The sequence below is a fragment of the Papio anubis genome, chromosome 3, assembly GCF_008728515.1.
Source record: "Papio anubis isolate 15944 chromosome 3, Panubis1.0, whole genome shotgun sequence".
In the NCBI taxonomy this organism is placed as follows: domain Eukaryota; kingdom Metazoa; phylum Chordata; class Mammalia; order Primates; family Cercopithecidae; genus Papio; species Papio anubis.
This window is the reverse complement of record NC_044978.1, coordinates 69,797,561-69,823,218: the sequence shown is the minus strand read 5'-3', so window position 1 is coordinate 69,823,218 and position 25,658 is coordinate 69,797,561. Positions and strand designations below refer to the sequence as shown.

At 37.2% G+C, this 25,658-nt stretch overlaps 1 long non-coding RNA gene across 1 annotated transcript in view; it reads left to right on the top strand.

The window, feature by feature from the left end:
- LOC103884589 overlaps positions 1–25,658 on the top strand; it is a 107,257-nt gene that overhangs the window by 11,792 nt on the left and 69,807 nt on the right. The gene's annotated exons all lie outside the window — the stretch shown is intronic.

The window sequence follows — 25,658 nt, the reverse complement described above, 5'->3', positions numbered from 1 at the left end:
ACTAATGACAAAAATGAAACAATTTTTTAAATGAAAAATTTGCTGCATGGGATAAACAGCATACTTAGACACCATGGAAGGCAGTAGCATGGCACATAAAGACATAGTGATAAAAGTATCCAAAATGCAGCATAGAGAAATAAAGACTGAAAAAGATTCATCTCTCTTGACCCGTGAGAAAATATCAAGTGTCTTAATGTATGCACAATTGCAATTCCAGAAGGAAAGAAACAGAATAAATATTTTAAAAAGAAATGGCCAAAATTTTCCCAAATTTTGATTTAAAAAACTGTAAATTCACAGATAGAAAAGGCAAAATAAAGTCCAAGTAAAATAAGCATAAATAAAACCTTGCCAAGTTTCATTAGAATCAAGCTGCTGAAAAACTGTTAAAAAGGGAGTCTTAAAAATAGCAAGAGAACAAAGACACAGCATCCAGAGAAACAAAGACAAAAATCACATCAGATTGTTTGTCAGAAATTATGCAAGTTCAAAGACAATAGGTTTAGCTCTCTGAAATGCTGACCAAAGAAGGTGTCAATTTATGTTTCCATATCCAGTAAAAATGCCTTCCAAAAATGAATGCAATTAAAACTGACAAATTTACTGAATAATTTACATGGAAATTCAAAGGATCTAGAATCTCTAAACAATTTTTAAAATAAAAACCTGGAGGATTTACACCACCTGATTTCAAGGTTTATAAAGCTATAGTAATCAAGGCAGTACAATAGTAACAAAGAATAGACATTTAGATTAATGGAACAGCAATGATAGTCCAGAAATAGGACAACAATTACACACAGTCAATTGATTTTCAAGAATGGTGAAAAATTAGATGGAGAAAGGATAGTCTTTTCAGTAAATTATGCTGAAATAACTGGATATCTGTATGGGAAAAATGAATCTAGGTCCTTTCATTAAACCATACACACAAAAAAATTCAAAATAGATTATAGACCTCAACATAGAAACTAAAACTATAAAACTTTTTAGAAGAAAACGTAGGAGAAAATATTTATGACCTTGGTCTAGGCAAAGATTTTTGGATAAGACATAATCATAAACTACAAATAAAAAAATTTATGAATTGGACTTCCAAGTTAAAACTTTTACTTGCAAAAAAAATACTGTTAAGAAAATGAAAAAGAAAGCTACAGAATGGGAAAAAATATTTGCAAAACATCTCTCTGACAAAGAATATATATATATGTACATGTACATATGTATATATAAATACATGTAGCATAAAGAACTCTTATAACTCATTAAGAAAACCAAGAACCCAGTTAAGAAATAAGCAAAAGATTTGGACATTTCATAAAACAAGGTATATAAATGGCTAACAAGCTCATAAAAAATACTCAATATCATTTGTCATTAGGAAAATACAAAATACTGCTGTACACACATTAAAATGTCCTAAATTGAAAGGCTGACAATTCAAAGTGTTGACAAAGATGTAGAGAAACTGGAACCCTCATATATTGCCAGTGGGAATGCAAAATGTTACATCTACTTTGTATAACAGTTTGGCAGTTTCTTAAAAAATTAAATCTACACTTACCATAGGATTCATTGCATCTGAAAAAAAAGATAGTACTATATTGTGTTTTTAAACATATGTAGATGTAAATTGTAAGAAAATTGTAACACAAGGAATGAGAGGAGAAAATGAAATTATATTTTTGAATTTATATATTATATATAAATTAAAATAATTCTAATTAAAAGCAGATTGTGATAATTTAAACATGTACACATATTATAAATCCTAAAGCAATCATTTAAAAAAGAAAAACATTGTCGACTTAATAAAGAATAGTGCAGATAATATGGAATTATGAAAAAATTTTAGTCCGAGAAAAGGCAGGAAAAGAGGAAAAAGAAAACTAGAACAACAAAGCAAGTGGGAAAAGTAGAAAACAGCGAGACGGTAAACTAACCTAACCATACTAACGATTCATTAGCTCAGTGTGGTCTAAAAACTCCAGATCATAGAAAGAGATTAATATTTTCAGATTGAATATAAAAACAAAACCCAATTATATGTTATTTAGTAATTTGTGCAGTTTAAATATGAAGACAAAACTTTTACTTGCAAAAAAATACTGTTAAGAAAATGAAAAAGAAAGCTACAGAATGGGAAAAAATATTTGCAAAACATCTCTCTGACAAAGAATATATATATATGTACATGTACATATGTATATATAAATATATGTAGCATAAAGAACTCTTATAACTCATTAAGAAAACCAAGAACCCAGTTAAGATTTTTGGATAAGATATAATCATAAACCACAAATAAAAAAATTTATGAATTGGACTTCAAACCTATAAATGGAAACCTATTTAAGGTTTCCTATAGGTTAAACCTATAGATGGAAAATATTCTCCTGTAAACAAGAACCATTGCTGGAATGCTCATATTAGTGTCAAACCAAACAGATTTTAAGGTAAAGGAGTATTGCTAGAGACCAAAAGAAAACTTCATAAAGGTAAAAGGATCGATGGATGAAGAAAAACTCTCCTAAATGTGTGTATGTTCACCTAATAACAGAGCTTCAAGATTCGGTTTCAATAAACAAATGTGGACAAAAGAAAAATGGACAAATTCACAATTATAGTTAGAGATTTAAGCATTTCTCTTCTAGTAACTGACAGAACCAGTAGAAAAAAAATCAGTAGGACTATAGAAGAGAAGACTTAAACAACACTATCTTCTAATCCAACCTAACTCGCAGTTATTGAACACTTCACCTAACAACAGCAGAACACACATTCATCTCACACATGTATTCAGTATTTACCAAGATAGACCATATGCTAGGCCATAAAACAAATACCCAATTTAAAAGGATCAAGATTATACAGCATATATCCTCTAATCATACTAAATTAAATAAATGAATAAGAGAAAGATATTTGAAAATTCCAAAGACTTGGAAAATAAATAACATCCTTCTATATAATCAGCAGATCAAAGAAGAAATCAAAAAGGAAATTACAGAGTGTTTTGAACTGAATGAAAATAAAAGGGCATATAAAAATGCATTACATTCAGCTAACTCAGTGCTCTCAGGAAGAATTATAGTTCAACTTCTTATATTAGGAAAGATCAGTGACCTATCCTTACAATTAAAATGGAAAAAGAAGACTAAAGAAGAAAAATAAAATATAACAAAGCATATTAAAAGAAGGGAATAATAAAAATAACTAAAGAAAACAATAAATTGGAAGGCATAAATAAAAGCTGCTTCTTTTTTTTTAAAAAAAATCCATTAAATTGATCAATCACTAGCTAGACTGATCAAGGACAAAATACACATAAATTATCAATATCAGGAATAAAAAAAGGAATCACCAGAAATCCTACCAACATTAAAAGGATAATAAAAGAATATAATCAAAACTTTTTGCCAATAAATTTGATAATTTGGATAAAATGGCCAATTTCTTGAAGGACAGAAATTAACAAAATTGACTCAAAGAGAAATAGCTCCAATAAGCTCATATCTACTAAAAAATTGAATTTGTAATTAAAATGTTCCCACAAATACAACCACAGACAGATTCAGCAAAGGACTTTATCAAATTATTAGGGAAAAAATAATACCAATTTTACATGAGACCTTTCAGAAAATAGGGGAAGGAGGACTTTTCAACTCATGTTATTAGACCAGTATTATCTTGGTATCAAAACCAGACAAAGATATTGCAGGAAAAGAAAATTATAAAGCAACATGTCTCATGAACATGTATGCAAAAATTGTTAATAAAATACTAACAAATTGAATTTAGCAATATACAAAAATGATAATACTCTATGACCAAGCAGTGTTCATTCCAGGGAGCAGGGCTGATTTAACATTTCAAAATCAATTCATGTAATTCTAACCATATTAGCAGAATAAAAGTAAATCCATATAATCTTCTCAAGAAATAGATGTAAAGTATTTAACAATATTCTACATCTCATGACAAAAAATAAAATAAAATAAAATAAAAATCCTCTCAGAAAAGCCAGGCATGCTAGTGCACTCCTATAATCCTAACTACTCTGGAGGCTGAGGCAGGAAGATCTCTTAACAGAAAGTCAGAAAAGAAACAATGGATTTAAACTATACCCTGGAACAAATGGACTTAACAGATATTTATAGAGCATTCTACCCAACAACCACAGATTATGCATTCTATTCATCAGCGCATGAAACTTTCTCCAAGATAGACTATATAATAGGCCACAAAACAAGTCTCAATAAATTTAAGACAATTGAAATTATATGAAGCACTCTCTCAGACCACAGTGGAATAAAACTGGAAATTGACTCCAAAGGGAACCTTCAAACCCATGCAAATACATGGAAGTTAAATAACCTGCTTCTGAGTGATCTTTGGGTCAACAGCAAAATCAAAATGGAAATTAAAAAATTCTTCAAAGTGAATGGTAATAGTGATACAACCTATCCAAACCTCTGGGATACAGTAAAGGTAGTGCTAAGAGGAAAGTTCATAGCCTTAAATGCCTACATCAAAAAGTCTAAAAGAGCACAAATAGACAATCTAAGGTCACACCTCAAGGAACTAGAGAAACAAGAACAAATCAAACCCAAACACATAAGAAGGAAGGAAATAACCAAGATCAGAGCAGAACTAAATGAAATTGAAACAAACAAACAAAAAACCCCACAAGATATAAATGAAACAAAAAACTGGTTCTTTGAAAAGAGAAATAAAATTGATAGACCATTAGCAGAATTGATGAAGAAAAGAAGAGAGAAGATCCAAATAAGCACAATTAAAAATGAAATGGGAGATATTACAACTGACACCATAGAAATACAAAAGATTATTCAAGGTTACTATGAACACCTTTATGTACATGAACCAGAAAACCTAGAGGAGATGCATAAATTCCTGGAAAGATACAACACTCCTAGCTTAAATCAGAAAGAAATAGAAACCGTGAATGGACCACTAACAAGCAGTGAGACTGAATTGGCAATAAAAAAATTACCACAAAAAAGTCCAGGACCAGATGTATTCAGATTGCTGGATGACATTGGTTAGTGATAGCAACCAGGAAGCTGAAGGAGGAAGATTTGATTATAAAAGGGAAACATGAAGGATCCTTGAGGTGATGAAAATGTTTAGTATCTTCACTGAGGTGATGAATTCATGAATCTATATATGAGACAAAATTGTACAGGAGTCCCCCCTTATCTCCAGAGCATCTGCATTCCAAGATGCCCAGTGGGTGCCCAAAACTGTGAATAGCACTGAACTCTATATATACTATGCATTTGCCTTGGTATGGTTTGGCTGTGTCCCCACCCAAGCCTCATCTTGAACTGTAGCTTCCATAATCCCCATATGTTGTGGGAGGGACACAATGAGAGATAATTGGATCATGATGGTGGGGCTTTCCTCGTGCTATTCTCCTGATAGTGAATAAGCCTCACAAGATCTGATGGTTTTAAAAAGGGCAGCTCTCCTGCACATGCTCTCTTGCCTGCTGCCATGTTAGACATGTCCTTGCTCCTCCTTCACTTTCTGCTATGATCATAAGGCCTCCCCAGCCATGTGGAACTATGAGTCCATTAAACCTCTTTTTCTTTATAAATTACCCAGTCTCAGGTTATTTCTTTATAGCAATAGAAAAATGGAGCAATACATACCTATACACACATACCTATAATAAAGATGAATGTGTAAATTAGGCACAGTAAGAGATTAACTATAATAGCTAATATTAAAATAGGACAATTTTAACAATATACCAGCATCACTGCTCTTGTACTTTGAGGCCATTATTAAGCAAATTAATGGTTACTTGAACACTAGCACTGTGATCCTGTGACAGTCGATCTGGTAACCAAGAAGACTCAGTGACCATAGGTGGGTAGCATGTACAGCATGGATACACAGGATGATTCATGTCTTGTGCAGGACAGAGAAGGGTGGTGCGAGATTTCATCATGCTACTCAGAACAGTGTGCAATTTAAAAGTTATGTCTTGTTCATTTCTGGAATTTTCCATTTAATATTTTTGGACTACAGTTGACTATGGATAACTAAAACCGCAGAAAGCAAAACTCCAGATAAGGAGGGACTACTATATAGAACTAAATCCACAAAGACATGCTCAAAGTTGTATAAATAAAACTGGGAAATCGAATAGGATGGGTATATTGTATCATTGTCAATATCCTGGTTGTAATACTGTATAAAAGCTTTGCAAGATATTCTCATTGGGGGAAATGGGTAAAAGGTACACTAATCCTCTATTATTTCTTAAAACTGCATGTGAATATATAATTATCTCAATAATTATTTCAATTAAAAGAGTGTCAGTGGGTTGTTCTTGCTAGGCAGATGAAGAAAGAAATCCTTGCTACACTGTAGAGGGATGGCTTGCCACCTGTTTACTTTCCAGTCCCATCTTACACCAACTCTCTTTGCATTCCATCCACAATGGACTTTTAAACTTTTCCTTGAATGCATTATATTCCCTCACATCATAAGACCTTTGTACATATCTCACCTAAGGTGAATCCAGGTCTTGTGGACCTAAAACTTACTCAGTTTTGGAGGCAGTTTTAAGTAACAACAACAACAACACAAAAAATATGAATACAAAATTAATTGCAGAATTTTGGCAGGGGCCTGAGAAATTGAAGGGCACCGAAAACTTGGTTCTGATAGGTTTACAGAATATCCATCTGTAACTATACCCTTTACTTGAAATTTCTCTTTTTTTTTGAGACGGAGTCTTGCTCTGTAGCCCGGGCTGGAGTGCAGTGGCCGGATCTCAGCTCACTGCAAGCTCCGCCTCCCGGGTTCACGCCATTCTCCTGCCTCAGCCTCCGGAGTAGCAGGGACCACAGGCGCCCGCCACCTCGCCCGGCTAGTTTTTTGTATTTTTAGTAGAGACGGGGTTTCACCGTGTTAGCCAGGATGGTCTCGATCTCCTGAACTGGTGATCCGCCCGTCTCGGCCTCCCAAAGTGCTGGGATTACAGGCTTGAGCCACCGCGCCCGGCCTACTTGAAATTTCTCACAGTATCCTCACAGTGCTGTGTCCCTTACCTCTTAGCATTCATTACAATTTTTAATGATACATTTATTTTTGTGATATTTGACTAATGTCTCTCTTCCCCACTGCAGTCTAGGCTTCATGCGGGTAGGGGTTGGGTTTGTTTTGTAAACAATTTTATACCAGAAGCCTAGCACAAAGCCTGACACTTTTTAGTGGGGTGGGAGGTGGTTGAAGAAACAGGCCAACTCTCAGCAACTAGGAGGGTCACAGAAGCAGAAGGAGCAGAAGCCATGCCTGGCAAAACCAAGGAGAGAAAGACCCAGTTAAAAGGCATCTATAGTCCAGGTTCAGCTCTTTAATTCCTCCTTACCATGTGGGGGTAGAGAACAGGAGGGGTAAATGTCATCAAGGCAAATCATTAAGTTTAGCAGTAAGTGGAAGCTAGGTAAGATAAGGAGATATTCTAACAATGAATTTCACCGAATTAGAACTTATATGAACCAAACAGGAGTTTGCCACAAATAGGTCGGTATGTAAATAAGCTATTTGTAAATAAATCACAACTTCTTGCTCTGTTTTCCATTTTTAGCTTCTAGAAATCATATCAATAAACAACTAGGGTTATATTTTTCTCATTGCTGTAGTGATGACTTCATGTTTGTGCTTTTCCCTTCTCCACTGGGCTTAAAGTATCATAACTAGATAGAATAGAAATAATTTTAGAAATAAGCACAAAATGAAAGAGTACGTCTGGATCTGTGTTTCACAGTTTATATATTTGTTCTTTTTCTCTACCATGTTATATTCAGAATTATGAAAAATATGGATTTTGTTTTCTCTATTCCAAAACCCTAATGAATGGCTTACAGTGTTGGGGAATTGCTGTCTATAACACCAGAAAACTAAAAAAGTTTTTTTTTAGTTAACACCAGCAAACTAATGTTTGTCAGTGAACCTGCTCCTTCAGTGATCCCTGGGGACCCAAGAGTCTGAGGCAGGTGAACAAGGAGTACTCATAAAGATCCATAAGTACTTTGTGAACCCATTAGTCCAAGCTGCTCACCCATAGCTCTAATGCAGCCATTGATGGTGGATTTGAGGAGATTGCAACTTTTCCTCAATCTAAGAAAGAAGTTTTAAACAGGCCTGCAGAATGTTGGCTAATTGTAGACAAAACATCTTCGAATGAGATCTTGGGGAGTCTTACACTTTGCATTTTGGTTCTGAGTAAAAGTCAGACTGCAAGAGTCATTCTCATCTGAAAGGCATCTTGTTTCTTGGGCAATCTGAATTTGTTGTGGTCTGGGTTCAGGTAAGTCTTCATGGAATCATGAACTTCAAAGATGGGAGAGGCCTTCAAGAAGTGAGCAAGGTAAGGTGAGGGGTCTGGTCTCCTACAGGACCCCACCTTCCCTTCCAAAAAGCCAGAGGAGAAAAAGTAACTGATTAAAGCACACCAGTAAGGAGTGCCTTTTGTCCCCATTCCCCCTCACTTTTAGAAATATCAAAATGCTCTTTCAGATTCCAATGTCATAATACTTTGTATAAATAAAAATATACATAAGCCAACTGACTGAAGAATGTAAGTATTGTTAAATGCCTTTTAGAGAGAAGAGGAAAAGGTCAGTAACTTGGTAGTATCTTTTTTAGCTACTTTCCCAGTATTTAGTCTTTCCCATCCAGATAGAATGTATAGTAATGTATTGAATCAAGGTAAGTAATTGATTTTTTGAGCTTGATGATAGCTTGATAGTTTAGTGAGTTTGACCCATATGGTCATTGGTGTATAAGTGATGTGTTTTATGAACCTTACTGGTATGCAATAAAGCCTCATAAACACCTAAGAAGTACTCAAATTACCTTAGATTAGATAGTGAACTTTTAATTAGAATTTCCCCACATTTACTTTTAGACTTCCTGGTTGATTTCTTGGAAACCTTACAGCTTTTGAGCAACAGTTTTCTCAAGGATCTGAGGCCTATCGTTATGCCATTTAAGAACCCAGTTAGTGTTTTGTCCTTATTCTGGACATTTCCATGATAACTAGTGTATGCATGCACACACACACACAAACACACACAGGCCCATATGTAATATATTCCATTTCTTAGAAACTGTTTTATTCTTATTCATAATCCAAGACTAAGTACTATCAAAGATCAGACGGTTCTTTGAAAAGCTATTTGGGAACAACTTGAATTTAAAGACAAATAATTATTCATTAATCTTCAGAAAATTCTCAAGCTACAATTCATCCTTAAGTTTTAAAAAGGTGAAATTTAATATCAGGAATTCTTATCTTTACATTTTCTTTTCTATTCTGTTTAGAAAAAATTGAGTAGAATTAATCTGGTACCATTTTGATTATCATAAGATTTTTAGTTTAATAGATCACTTGTCTTCCTATTTGTTTACATTACATTTCTGAGATCTTTTGCAACATATCCATGTTGTGATTTTTCAGTTTCTCATGGAATGTGCTGTCTTATTTCTAGATATTTCATCATATTTAAGTGCCTTATTCCTTCCTGTTCAAATAATAACTTTCTTTTTGTTAATATTCCACAGAAAAAGTAAGCAGGTTCTTTTAGGTAGAAATGTTTAAATGTGTCCTCAAAACATTAATTAATTCTGTCACATTTTTACTGGCAGAATACTTTTTAAAAAGGCTTCCAGCAAAACTACTTGTTGCAAAGTCCATTAAGAAATATTCCCATTCTAAATTACTCACTGTTTAACTACAGGAATTAAAAAACAAAACATAACAGGAAAGCAAGATAAAAACTATCTCTGAAACACATCAGGTCCTAATATTTATTGATAAGTATCAGTTCATGTCTAATGTAGACTTTTAAATTACAAAAAGGATATTTGTTTGAGAGTTTTTACATGTTATAATTGGAAGATGTAGAATAATTTTAGAATAGATTGTACAATATTTAGAATAGGTTTGGTTTCCTATTTGAGGAAATTCTGTAGTTGAAAAAATGAAATAGGAATTGTCTGCCTTCCCACTTCACCAGCTGGGTCTCAGAAGCAGTGCTTTGTCCTCTTCAAGCTTTCTGTAGCTAGGCCAACCCTGAGGGTGGATAGTGAGGGATGGATAGAAGAGAATGTACAAACTTCTCTTCTTATTGTAGTCATCTATCACCCATCAGCCACAGATTCACCAAGTTTATGTTTCTTCCCTCCTGCAGTACCTTGAATTGCAGCTGTAAGAGAAAGTACCACTAATAGTCACAGATAGATGCCTAAAGGTCATATTGGAGTGTTTTTACTTTTTAAAATTCATTTTGCTTTATTTATTTTTATTTTTTGGTTGCTAATATGGTTTGGCTATGTCCTCACCCAAGTCTCACCTTAAATTGTGGCTCCCATAGTTCCCATATCATGGGAGGGACGTGGTGGGAGGTAATTGAATCATGGGGGCAGGTCTTTCCCATGCTGTTCTCATGATAGTGAATAAATTTCATGAGATCTGGTGATTTTATAAAGGGGAGTTCCCTGTACATGCTCTCTTGTCTACCACCATGCAAAACATGCCTTTGCTCATCCTTTGCCTCCCACCATGATTGTGAGGTCTGCCCAGCCATGTGGAACTGTGGGTACATTAAACTTGTTTCTTTTATAAATTGCCCAGTCTCAGGTATGTCTTTATTAGCAGCATGAGAACAGACTAATACAGTAAATTGGTGCCAGTACAGTGGAGTGCTGCTGTAAAGATACCCAAATATGTGGAAGCAACTTTGGAACTGGGTAACAGAGGTTGGAACAGTTTGGAAGGCTCAGAAGAAGGCAGGAAGATATAGGAAAGTTTGGAACTTCCTAGAGACTTGTTGAATGACTTTGACCAAAATGCTGATAGTGACATGGACAATAAGGTTTGGGCTGAGGTGGTCTCAGATGAAGATTAAGGACTAGTTGGGAACTGGAGTAAAGGTCACTCTTGCTATGCAAAGAGACGGGCAGCCTTTTGCCCCTGCCCTAGAGATCTGTGGAACACTGAACTTGAGAGAGATGATTTAGGGTGCCTGGCAGAAGAAACTTCTAAGCGACAAAATGTTTAAGAAGAAGCAGAGCATAAGAGTTTGGAAAATTGGCAGCTTGACAGTGCAATAGAAAAGAAAAACCCATTTTCTGGGGAGTAATTTAAGCGAGTTGCAGATATTTGCATAAGTAATGAGAAGCTGAATATTAATCACCAAGACAATGGGAAAAGTGTTTCCAGGGCATGTTAGAGACCTTCACAACAGCTCCTCTCATCACAGGCCCAGAAGCCTAGCAGGAAAAAATGGTTTTGTGGGCTGGGCCCAGGGCCCCTCTGCTGTGTGCATCCTACAGACTTAATGGACTGTGTCCCAGCCACTCCAGCTGTGGCTAAAAGGGGCCAAGATGCAGCTTGGATTATGGCTTCAGAGGGTGCAAGCCCCAAGCCTTGGCAGCTTCCACATGGTGTTGAGCCTGCAGATGCACAGAAGAATTGAGATTTGGGAACCTCCACCTAGATTTCAGAGGATGTATGAAAATGCCTGGATGTCCTGGAAGAAGTCTGCTGCAGGGCGGGGCCCTCATGGAGAACATCTGGTAGGGCAGTGTGAAAGGAAAATGTGGGGTTTGAGGCCCCACACAGAGTTCCCCCTGGGGCTCTGCCTAGTGGACCTGTGAGAAGAGGGCCACCATCTTCCAGATTCAGGAATGGTAGATCCACTGACAGTTTGCACTGTGTGCCCAGAAAAGCCACAGACACTCAATACCAGCCTGTGAAAGCAGCAGGGAGAGGCTGGGGGCAGTGGCTCATGCCTATAATTCCAGCACTTTGGGAGGCCAAGGGGGGCCTCATCACAAGGTCAGCAGTTCAAGACTAGCCTGGCCAACATGGTGAAACCCCGTCTCTACTAAAAGTACAAAAATTAGCTGGGCATGGTGGTGCATGCCTGTAAACCCAGCTACTTGGGAAACTGAGGCAGGAGAATCACTTGAACCCAGGAGGCAGAGGTTGCAGTAAGCCTAAATCATACCACTGCACTCCAGCCTGGGTGACAGAGTGAGACTCCATTAAAAAAAAGGAAGGAAGGAAGGAAGGAAGGAAGGAAGGAAGGAAGGAAGGAAGGAGGGAAGGAGGCAGGGAGGGAGGGAGGAGGGAGTGAGGGAGGGAGGAAGGAAGGAAGGAAGGAAGGAAAGAAAGAAAGAAAGAAAGAAAGAAAGAAAGAAAGAAAGAAAGAAAGAGAAAAAAAAGGAGGAAACCACAAGGGTGGAGTTGTCCAAGACCATGGGAACCCACCTCTTGCATCAGCATGACCTGGATGTGAGACATGGAGTCAAAGGAGATCATTTTGGAGCTTTAAGATTTGACTGCCCTTCTGGGTTTTGGACTTGCATGGGGCCTTTAGACCCTTCATTTTGGTCAATTCTCTCATTTAGAATGGGTATATTTACCAAATGCCTATACCCACATTGTATCTAGGAAGTAACTAACTTGCTTTTGATTTTACAGGCTCATAGGAGGAAGGGACTTGCCTTGTCTCAGATGAGACTTTGGACTATGGACTTTTGAATTAATGCTGTAATGAGTTAAGACTTTTAGGGACTGTTGGGAAGGCATGACAGATTTTGAAATGTGAGGACATGAGATTTGGGAGGGCTTAGGGGTAGAATGATATGGTTTGGCTGAGTCCCCACCCAAATCTCATCTTGAATCATAGCTCCCATAATTCCCATGTGCCATGGGAGAGACCTGGTGGGAAGTAATTGAATCATGGGGGCAGGTCTTTCCCATGCTCTTCTTGTGATAGTGAATAAGTCTCACGATATTTGATGGTTTTATAAAGGGGAGTTCCCTTCACATGCTCTCTTGCCTGCCACTATGAAAGATATGCTTTTGCTTGTCCTTTGCCTTCCACCATGATTGTGAGGTCTCCCAAGCCATGTGGAACTCTGAGTCAATTAAACTTCTTTCCTTTATACATTGCTCAGTCTTGGGTATGTCTTTATTAGAAGCATGAGAACAGACTAATACAGTTGCTCATTTTGAAGTAAATTTTGTATTGAAGTGAATGTTATTCTTTAATACAGAAAAATACACAAATCAAAGTATACAGCTCAAGGAGTTTTCACAAAGTGGGCATGTTTATTTAACCAGTACCCAGAATTTACCAACATGGTCAAATTGGGAGATTACTACATAAAACATTCAGAGTCCTGATTTCTCCTGGAAATTGGAAAATCTCACCATCCAGAATCCACATTTCCACTAGCCAGCAGTAAAGCAGCTGGTCCCTTAGATAAAGCATATGCTCTCTATTTTTCCACTGTAGAACTGTGACCAATAAAAGGGACAATAAGACAACAAAAACATAAGAGAAAAGCAGGGGTCAATGAAATGTTATTAAAATAACAAGCATTTGACTGAACTAAATGAAAGGACCTTAAAAGAGTTCAGATTCTAACTCACTAGCAATTATATTACTTGGAACAAGTATACATTAAAGAGAAAATTGGAGCCTGGGTGGAGCCTGGGTGGGGGTTGCGAATTCCATCTACTTGAATCACATGATAGATATTGCTCTGCTAAAAGGTGTTAGGGTTAGATTTTGACAATGTCTATAGCTCTTCTTTGATTGTGGTGTGTGCCTTGAATTTTGTAATTATGTTTCTGTTGCTTCTTACTGCTACTTACTTCCAATATTTGGGTTGTAAGGTCACATTAGAATTTCTTAATGTTATCTTCTCCCTGAAATTTAATTAGGTACCTTCAAATTAACTCTGGCTAATAAATGGGGTACCTTCTATTAGTGACAATTTGCTAAATACTAATTCTGGTTGTAGAATTTGACTGTTGTTTTACTACTCATTAACAACTCCCCACACCTCCTCACTTCTTCCTTACTAATAGAACACTGATTTTTGTTCAAGTAATGTAACTTCCTTCACATGGTTATGTGGTTTCCTAATCCAATCATGGCAATCTCATTCTTCTTGCCAGTTCAAATTTTAGCAAGAGATGTAATATATTTCAATGAGCCATGAAAGAGAATCCATTGCAGGGTTCAGGGAAAAATTTTGCCATGATTAAAAAAAGATGGAAAAGATTTAAAGAGTACAATTCAAAAATGCTGATAGTAGGTAAGACTAACTTGCAGCTCCCACTCGGATGAATGGACAGAATAGGGTGCAGAGACTCACACTGTAAACTTTTACTCCAGGAACTACCACAGGAACATACCAGGAAGACTGAAAGAATTCACAGATCCTTTGAAAGAAGTGACTTGCTGCTGCAAACTCCATGAGACAGCTAAGAACTGTGAGTGCCCAAAGTGTGAGAGGTGGAAATGTCTACCTCCAAATATACATCCTCACTGGGGAGCCTGAAAATCCAGATCACAGGAGAAGGATTTAACTTTACCTAGAGCTGAAACAAATTTAGAGGGCTGAGTGAAATATAAAAGTAGAAGAAGTGGGTCAGGCATGGTGGCTCATGCCTGTAATCCCAGCACTTTGGGAGGCCAAGGCCAGTGGATCACCTGAGGCTGGGAGTTCGAGACCAGCCTGATCAACATGAAAAAAAAAAAAACATTTCTACTAAAAAATACAAAATTAGCCAGGCGTGGTGGCACATGCCCGTAATCCCAGCAACTCGGGAGGCTGAGGCAAGAGAATCGCTTGAACCTGGGAGGTGGAGGTTGTGGTGAGCCGAGATCACACCATTGCACTCCAGCCTGGGCAACTAGAGCAAAACTCCATCTGAACAAGAAGAAGAAGGAGAAGGAGAAGGAGAAGGAGAAGAAGAAAAAAAAGAAGAAGGAGAAGGAGAAGGAGGAGGAGGAGGAGGAGGAGAAGAAGGAGAAGAAGGAGGAGGAGGAGAAGAAGAAGGAGGAGGAGGAGGAGGAGGAGAAGGAGGAGAAGGAGGAGAAGGAGGAGAAGAAGAAGAAGGAGGAGGAGGAGGAGGAGGAGGAGGAGGAGGAGGAGGAGGAGGAGGAGAAGAAGGAGAAGGAGAGGAAGAAAGAGGAAGAGGAAGAGGCCCTTTAGGTACTCAGGGTCCCCAGGGAAGCCATTTCTGACTTTGTTTCACAGGAGTCCTTGGGGAGGGCAGCTAGTGGAATTGCAGAAGGACCACAGGGAGAAAGACACTTTCAGCTTAACTTTGTAATAATTTTGATTGAGTGTGAATTTTGCTGGGCAGAATCCAGTGGTGGGTAAGGAGGTGAATGCGAAGTGCAGCTCTGAGCACAGAACCTACAGCAGGTGGGGAGGATGGAGCCTGAAAGCCCTGCTTCTTTTCTCAGCAGGGAGGCTTGTAGCCTGGGGCAAGATCTCAGCCCTGCTTGCTGAATGCCATGATATAAACTCAGTACTCTTGGTGGGGCACAGTCGGAGTGAGACTGGCCTTGCTGGCTATGTGGGAGCTTGGCAAGGCCTGTGACTGCTGGCTTTACCCCACTTCCCTGGTGACCTGTATGACACAGCAGAAGCAGCTGTAATCACCCTAGGAACATAACCATCCCCCACAGCAGCCACAGCAAGCCCCACCCAAGGAGAGTTTGAACTGAGAAGAGCTTAACTCTACCCCCACCTGATGGTCTTTCTTTACCTACCCTGATAGCTGAAGACAGAGGACATAATCTTTTGAGAACTCTATGAACCTGCCCCCTGTCTGAGAAACCCAAATACTTATCCAGGTGACCCTAAGTCAAGCTTGTATCCCCTTTATACTACTGCAGCTGATGCTCTCTTGAAAGCACCATCTCTTGGATGGAGGCCAATCAACTAAAGCCATTTTAGCAACTCATAAAAAAATAACCTCACTTCAAGAAAGGAGAAAGCAACAGCTACTTCCACTGCCTTTAACATCTGCTTACCCATAGGTCCTGAGTCTGGCCATGTGACAACTTCAATGCTAGCACAACAAGAATTTGAGAAAACAGGCATACTCAACTACATAAACAAAACTACCAACAAGGATTTTCACGGAGACCATTTCACTACCCTGCTACCTCCCACTGGAGCAGGTGCTGGTATCCACAACTGAAAGACCTGAAGATGGATCATATCACAGGTCTCTTGGCAGACACTCCCCAGTACCAATCTGGAGTCCAGTAGCCCCCCTGGGTAGCTAGACCCAGAAGAGCAATAATAATCAGGGCAGTCTGGCTCTCAGGAAGCCCCATCTCTAGTGGAAGTGGGGGAGCACAACATCAAAGGATCACCTTGTGGGACAAAAGAATCTGAACAGCAGTCCTTGAGCCCCAGATCTTTCCTCTGACCTAGTCTACAAAGTTAGAAGAAACCAAAAAAACAATTCTGGTAATATGACAAAGCAAGGTTCTTCAACACCTCCCAAAAACCATACCAGCTCACCAGCAATGGATCCAAACCAAGAAGAAATCTCTGAAACACCAGAAAAGTAATTCAGAAGATTGATTATTAAGCTACTCAAGGGGGCGCCAGAGATAGGTGAAAACCAACTTAAAGAAATTTTAAGAATTGGAGAGGGGAGAAAAAAGAAAAATAAATAAAAATAAATAATAATAATAATAAAATAAATAAAAAAGGATATGGATGAAAAAAATCTCCAAAGTAACAGATAGCATAAATTTTTCAACAAATCACAACTTCTGGAAATGAAAGACATGCTAAGAGAAATGAAAAATACACTGGAAAGTTACAATAGAATTTTTAAAGTAGAAGAAAGAACTTCATAGCTCAAAGACAGGGTTTTCAAATTAACCTAGTTTGACAAAGACAAAGAAAAGAAGAATTTTTTAAAAAAGGAACAAAGACTCCAAAAAGTTTGGGATTATGTTAAATGACAAACCTAAGAATAATTGGTGTTCCTGAGGAAGAAGAGCAATCTAAAAGTTTGAAAAACGTATTTAAGGGAAAAATCAAGCAGATTCCCTGGCCTTGCTAGAGATCTAGACATCCAAATACAAGAAGCTCAAAGAATACCTGGGAAATCCATCACAAAAAGATCATCACCTAGGCACATAGTCACTAGACTATCTAAAGACAAAGGGAAGAAATTTAAGAGCTACGAGGCAAGTGCATTAGGTAACCTATAAAGAAAAACCTATTAGATTAATAGCAGATTTATCAGCAGAAAACCTACAAACTAGAAGGGATTGGGGTCTTATCTTTAGCCTCCTTAAACAAAACAATTATCAGCCAAGAATTTTGTATTCGATGAAACTAAGCTTCATAAATGAAGGAAAGATAAAGTATTTTTGAGACAAATAAATACTGAGAGAATTTGCCACTATCAAGCCAGCACTACAAGAATTGCAAAAATGAGCTCTAAATCTTTAAATAAATCCTGGAAACACATCAAAATAGAACCTCTTTAAAGCATAAATCTCACATGACCTATAAAACAAAAATACAGAAAAAATTATACGGGCAACAAATAGCATGATGAATGGAATAGTACCTCATAACTCAATACTAATGTTGACTGCAAATTCCTAAATGTTCCACTAAAAGGATACAGAATTGCAGAACGGATAAGAATTCACCAACCAACTATCTGCTGCCTTCAAGAGACCCACCTAACACATAAGGACTCATATAAACTTAAGGTAAAGGGGTGGAAAAAGGCATTCCATGCAAATGGACACCGAAAGGAGCAGGAGTAGCTATTCTTAAATCAGACAAAATAAACTTTAAAGCAACAGCAACTAAAAAAGGCAAAGAAGGACACAATATAATGATAAAAGGCCTTATCAAACAGGAAAATATCACAATCCTAAATATATATGCACCTAACACTGGAGCTCCCAGATTTAGAAAACAAATACTACTAGACCTAAGAAATGAGATAGTCAGGAACACAATAATAGTAGGGGGCTTCAAAACTGCACTGACAACACCAGACAGGTCATTAAGACAGAAAGTCAACAAGGAAACAATGGACTTGGACTATTCCCTAGAACAAATGGACTTAACAGATGTTTACGAAACATTCTACCAAACAACTGCAAAATATGCATTCTATTCATCAATGCATGGAACATTCTCCAAGACAGGCCATACAATAGGTCACAAAACAAGTCTCAGCAAATTTAAGAAAATAGAAATTGTATAAAGTACTGTCTCAAATCACAGTGGAATAAAATTGGAAATCAACTTCAAAAGAAATCCTCAAAACCACACAAATACAAGGAAATTAAATAACCTGCTCCTGATTGATCATTGGGTAAATAAGATGGAAATTAAAAAGTTATTTGAACTGAATGATAATAGTGACACACCTATCAAAACTTTTGGGATACAGCAAGAGCAGTGCCAATATTAAAGTTCATACATTAAACACCTCCATCAAAAAGTCTGAAAGAGCACAAATCTAAGGTCACACTCCAACAAATCAGAGAAACAAAAACAGTCCAAACCCAAACTCAGCAGAAAAAAAAAGAAATAACAAAGATCAGAACAGAACTAAATGAAATTGGAACAAAAAAATACAAAGATAAATGAAACAAAAACTGGTTTTCTGAAAAGATAAACAAAACTGACAGACCATTAGCAAGATTAAGAAAAGAAGGCAAAATATCCAAATAAACTCAATTAGAAATGAAACAAAAAATATTACAACGAATACCACAGAAATACACTTCAAGGTGACTGAAGTAGAAACTCTGAACAGACCAATTACAATTGGTGAGATTGAAACGGTAATAAAAACAATTGCCAAAAAAAAAAGGCCATGACCAGACATATTCAGAGCTGAATTCCATCAGACATTCAAAGAAGAATTGGAACAATCCTATTGACACTATTCCATAAGATAAAGAAAGAGGGATACTCTCTAAATCATTCAATGAAGCCAGTATCACGGTAATACCAAAATCAGGAAAGAATATAACAAAAAAATAAAACTATAGACCAATATCCCTGACGAGCACAGATGCAAAAATCCTAAACAAAATGCTGGTTAATGGAATCCAACAGCATTTCAAAAAGATAGTCTATCATGATCAAGTGGGTTTCATACTAGGGTTACAGGAATGGTTTAACATACACATGTCTATGAATATGATACACCACATAAGTAGAATTAAAAACAAAAATCACGTGATCATCTTAATAGATGCAGAAAAAGCATTCAACAAAATCCAGCATCCTTTATGATTAAAACCCTCAGCAAAATCAGCATAGAAGAGACATACTTTAATGTAATAAAAGCCATCTCTGACAAACACACAGTCAACATTATACTGAACAGGGAAAAGTTGAAAGTATCCCCCCTGAGAACTGGAACACGACAAGGATGCCCACTTTCACCACTTCTATTCAACATAGTACTGGAAGTCCTAGCCAGAGCAATCAGACAAGAGAAAGAAATAAAGGGCATCCAAATTGGTAAAGAGGAAGTCAAAATGCCGCTGTTTGCTGATAATATGATTGCACACCTAGAAAACGCTTGACTCATCCAAAAAGCTCCTAGATCTAATAAATGAATTAAGTAAAGTTTCAGGATACCAGATCAATGTAAATAAATCAGTAGCACTGCTATACACCAACAGTGACCAAGCTGACAACCAAATCAAGAACTCAACCCCTTTACAATAGCTGCAACAAACAAACAAACAGCAACAAAAATAAACTCTTAGGAATATACCTAACCAAGGAGGTGAAAGACCTCTACAAGGAAAACTACAGAACACTGTGGAAAGAAATCATAGATGACGCACACAAATGGAAACACATCCCGTGCTCATGGGTGGGTATAATCAATATTGTAAAAATGACCTTACTGCCAAAAGCAATCTATAAATGCAACGCAATTTCCATCAAAATAACATCATCATTCCTCACAGAACTGGAATAAACAATTCTAAATTTCATATGGAACCAAAAATAGTCTGCATAGCCAAAGCAAAACTAAGCGAAAATAAAGTATCAGGAGGCATCAAATTACCTGACTTCAGATATATACTACAAGGCTATAGTCACCAAAACAGCATGGTACTGTTATGAAAATAGGCATATAGACCAATGGAACAGAATAGAGAACCCAGAAATAAAGCCAAATACTTATAGCCAACTGATCTTTGACAAAGCAAACAAAAACATAAAGTGGGGAAAGTACTCTCTATTCAACAAATGGTGCTGGGGTGATTGGCAAGCCACATGTAGAAGAACGAAACTGGATCCTCATCTCTCACCCTATACAAGAATCAACTCAAGATGGATCAGAGACTTAAATCTAAGACCTGAAATGATAAATATTCTAGAAGATAACATTGGAAAATCCCTTCCAGACATTGACTTAGGCAATGACTTCATGACCAAGGACCCAAAAGCAAATTCAACAAAAACAAAGATAAGTAGATGAGACTTAACTAAAAAGCTTCTGAACAGCAAAAGAAGTAATCAGCAGAGTAAACAGACAACCCACAGAGTGGGAGAAAATCTTCACAAAGTATGCATATGACAAAGGACTAACATACAGAATCTACAAGGAACTCAAATACATCAGTAAGAAAAAAAACAAATAATCCCATCAAAAAGTGAGCTAAGGACATAAATAGACAATTCTCAAAATAAGATATACAAATGGCCAAGAAACATATGAGAAAAACCTTCAACATCACTAATTATCAGGGAAATGCCAATCAAACCACAATGCAATACCACCTTACTCCTGCAAGAATGGCCATAATTTTAAAAAATCAAAAAATAATAGGTGTTGGCTTGGATGTAGTGAAAAGGGAACACTTTTACACTGCTGGTGGGAATGCAACTAGTACAACCACTATGGAAAACAGTATGGAGATTCCTTAAAGAACTAAAAGTAGATCTAGCATTGGATACAGCAATCCCACTACTGAGTACCCAGAGGAAAATAAGTCATTATATGAAAAAGATTCTTGGACATACATGCTTATAACAGCACAATTTGGAATTGCAAAAATATGGAACCAGCTGAAATACCTATCAATCGATGAGTGGATAAAGATATCTATCTATCTACTTACAGACACATACCATGGAATATTACTCAGCCATAAAAAGGAATGAAATAATGGCATTTGCAGCAACCTGAATGGAGTGGAGATCACTATTCTAAGTGAAGTAACTCAGGAATGGAAAACTAAACATCATATGTTCTCACAAGTGGGAGCTACGCTATGAGGACACAAAGATGTAAGAATGGTACAATAGATTTTGGAGACTCAGAGGGAAGCGTGGGAGGGGGTGAGGGATAAAAGACTACACATTGGGTACAGTGTACACTGCTCAGGTGATGGGTGCACAAAAATCTCAGAAATCACCACTAAAGAACTTATCCATGTAACCAAACACCAACTGTTTCCCTAAAACCTATTGAAATAAATAAAAAGATTGAAAAAGAGAATATTTTGTCTGGATATTACCTTGTATAATTGTGATACAAGGTAGTTCGCCTAAGGAAAAGCCTAGAGAATGCAATATGGAAAAATGAAGACTCTTAGTCTTTGATAATGTTGTTAAAGCATTGAACTTAGTTTGGAGTCACTTAATCTCAACATTTCTTCCATGAAAGAATAAATGCCATCATGATTCAACTAGTTAAGCCAGAATTTTATGTTTCTTGTGGCTGAAATCTTTCTAACTGCCTCACCTTGTGGAAATACTTCATTAGTGATTCATTTACAATTAAAGGATTTGTCAGGGCTCACACCTGTAATCCCAGCACTTTGGGAGGCCAAGGCAGGAAGATCAGTCGAGCCTGGGAGTTCAACATTAGCCTGGGCAACATGACAAAACTCCATCTCTATAAAAATAAAAAAATTAGCCAGACCTGGTGTTCCACATCTATAGTCCTGCCTACTTGGGAGGCTGAGGTGGGAGGATCAGTTAAGCCTGAGAGGTCGAGGCTGCGGTGAGCTGTGATTGTGCTACTGCACTGTAGCCTGGGTGACAAAGTAAGACCCTGTCTCAAAATTAATTAATTAATTAATTAATTAATTAAATATAAAATATAAGCATTCATGTACATGCACATTAATGAAGTTCCCTTCATTCCTACAATCTCTTTTATACACATGTATATGTATATTATACACTATCTCAGAGAGAATGAGCTAAGGGAGATATGTAGATAGATAGATATGCATATATCTTATATGTTTGGTCTGTGAGCTATGAAAGGTTGTCACATTTTTAAATGGTTAAATAAATAAAAGTAATTTTGTGACATGTAAAACTTATATGAAATTCAAATTTCAGTGACAATAAATAGTTTTACTGAGATGGAACCATGCCCAGTTGTTTACATATTGTCTGTGGCCACTCTCCAGTTTCCAAGGCCTAGGTGCAACAGAGACATACTGCCACAAAGGGTGAAATATTTACTATCTGGCCATTTACAAGAAAAGTTTGCTGATCCTTGGCCTAAACCAATGCTTCTCAGTGTTTATTGTGCATGTGAATTACTTGGGGAGCCTGTGAAAAGGCAGACTCTGATTCAGGAGCTGTGAATGGGGCCTGAGTGTCTGCATTTCTACTGAGCTCCCAGCTGATGCAGATGCTGCTGGTCTGAAGACTGCACTTTATGTAGCATGGGCTTAGAGTAGCGTCAGCAAACTTTTCCTTTGAAGAGCCAAGTAATAAGTGTGTATTTTAGGATCTGTGGGCTATGTGGTCCTTTTTACTACTCAAATCTTCAGGGGAAAAGAGCTGCCACTGCACTCCAGCCTGGGTGGAAGAGCGACACCCTGTCACGAAAACAAAAGAAAAAAGATTTGTCAGACTGAGTAGGTAGGCCTTTACTTCAGGCTTGTATCTTAAGAATAAATTATCCTGGAAAGAATAGAAAAAATTGGATGATGACAGAAAGATAAAATAAACTCATTTTCATTTTTACTCAAGTAAAAAGAAAAAAGAAAAAATATATATGTACAGAAAGAGAGAGAGATGGCTGCAACTTAGACCAGGAGTCAGAACCTATTCTAACAAATCCATTTAGAATAAAAACTTTAAAAATACATATTGTGTACATATATTATACACATATACACATACAATATAAGATTGTATGTATATATACATGCACACATTCTTTCAGATATATATACAGAATACATAGGAAATGTATATATGCCTACATATGTTTCCCATAAAATTATATATAAGATTATATATAAGACACATATATATACACAATATATAAGAAACTTATATATAGGAGCATATATATGTTTCCCATAAGATTGCATATGGTTCTTATAAGATTATATAGATTTCCTATAAGATTTTACATATATAGGAACATGTATATATATTTCCTATAAGATTGTATATTTATATGGTTTATATAAAGTGCAGTTCTGAAAAATCTTGAGCACTTTCATGTTTCTTAAATTGGTTAACCTAAATTATTAATGTTGTATTAATTCAAGAAAGTCCTTTCATCTACCCATTGTTAATGACAAGTCTTCATTTTGTGTCTCTAAGGTTAGCTTTGATAAAGTTTGAACATAAAGATTTCTCAGTATATATATATATTTTTTTGAGATGGAGTCTCACTGTGTCGCCCAGGTTGGAGTGCAGTGGCCCGATCTCAGCTCACTGCAAGCTCCGCCTCCCAGGTTTACACCATTCTCCTGCCTCAGCCTCCCGAGTACCTGGGACTACAGGTGCCCGCTACTTCGCCCGGCTAGTTTTTTGTATTTTTTAGTAGAGACGGGGTTTCACCGTGTTAGCCAGGATGATCTCGATCTCCTGACCTCGTGATCCACCCGTCTCGGCCTCCCAAAGTGCTGGGATTACAGGCTTGAGCCACCGCGCCCAGCCGAACATAAAGATTTCTATGAGCTAAACTTCTTTTCTAATACTGATCTATTCATAAGCTCTGTATATCAAAAAGTTTGTATATCAATTGAAGAGACTTGAACCCTGCCTGCATATTTAGAAACAGTTAATATGGTTGGTTTGATTTTGGGGCCAAAAGAGTTCTTAATTGTGGTTAGTTTCCCGTTCCTTCAGAACCAGGTATGTGTATATACAGATAGGTTTGCTGACCAAAATACATGTATATGAGATTGTAGGGAAGAAGGGAAAGTTTCCTGTTTGCCCTCTGAAGGTTCACTGAAAATTCACCTCACAAAAGGTACGTTAATTGGAGAAAAAACTTACAAATTTATTAACGTGTACACGGGGAGAATCACAGAGTGATTACACAATGTCCCAATGGGGTACAAATGCTTATATACCCTCCTTCTCAGGGGAAAAGGAGGTGGGAACTGTGGATGATTTAGAGGGATAATAAATGGTTTTTAGGGGAAGTCAATGGGCTCGAAGAACATACAATGCTGGGACAAATTCTGCCGGGCCCACAGTGCAAACAAACGTATGTAACAAAAGCCTGTCCAGGTTTTTGACAGACTTCAGTCTTTTTTCTGTGGTATCAGTTCAGTTAATGAAAGGTCAAGGAAGGAACCAGAGATAATTATTTTCTTCTTTGGCAGGTCCAAATTTTAAGCAGATAAGGAACTTCAGAGAACAACTTCATCCGTGCTTTGGGAGACACAGAGGATCGAGAGCCAGGAGGGGTGAGGGGGAATAGGTTAGAGAGACCTTGGGGTTTCTTCTTCAGTTCATCAAGTCAAAGCAAGTCAAAGCACCATATTGTAGGGTATCTGTTTCTGAGCCCCAAAAAGATATATATATAATATGTACATTATATATACGCATAATATATCTATCCTTCTAGTAGTCTCTATGTGTTTATTCTGCCAATGAAAAATATGTAGTACACCATCACATCATTTGACAGAAACTTTATTACAAGTTAGAAATTATACAGGAGGAACAGAAACATATTCTAGGATAGATCAGATAAGTAATTAGTAACTGATCTAAAGTCACAGGTGCTAGAAAATGTAAACTAGCCCGGGGCAGTCTTTCACACCTGTAATGCCAGTATTTTGGGTGGCTGAGGCAGGAAATTGCTTGAGCCCCAGGAGTTCGAGGCCAGCCTGGAGAACACAGCAAGATCTTGTATGTACAAACAATAAAAATTTAAAAATTAGCCAGGTGTGGTGGCATGCACCTGCTGTCCTAGTTACTCCAGATTCAGAAGGCTGAATCGGGAGTATTGCTTAGCCCAGGAGTTTAACGCTGCCGTGAACTATGATCACGCCATGGCTCTTCAGCCTGGGTGACAGACAGAGACCATGTCTCTAAAAAAAAAAAAAAAAAAAAAAGAGAGAGAGAGAGAAACGAAAATATAAACTAGGTGTTTAGGGTCTTGGGAAGAGTGAAAAGGGAGGCAGAGTGTTGGCCAAACAATGATGTGGCAGTAAGTGATGAGGCAGTATCCTAGACTAGAACTCTGCAAACTATGGCTTGTGGGCCAAATCCAGTCTGCTGCCTGTTTTTGTGTGGCAGGTCAGCTAAGAAATGATTGAAATCATTACATTTTTAAATGATTGAAAAAAATAAAAGACTAATAACACTTTGTGATGTGAAAATTACATGAGATTCAAATTTGAGTGACCATAAATAGTTTTATTGAGATAGAACCATACCCATCTATTTATGTATTGTCTGTGGGAATTTTCCAGCTTCCAAGGCCGAGTTGAATAGTTGCAACAGAGACATATTTTCAAAAAGGTTAAAATATTTAATATCTGGCCCTA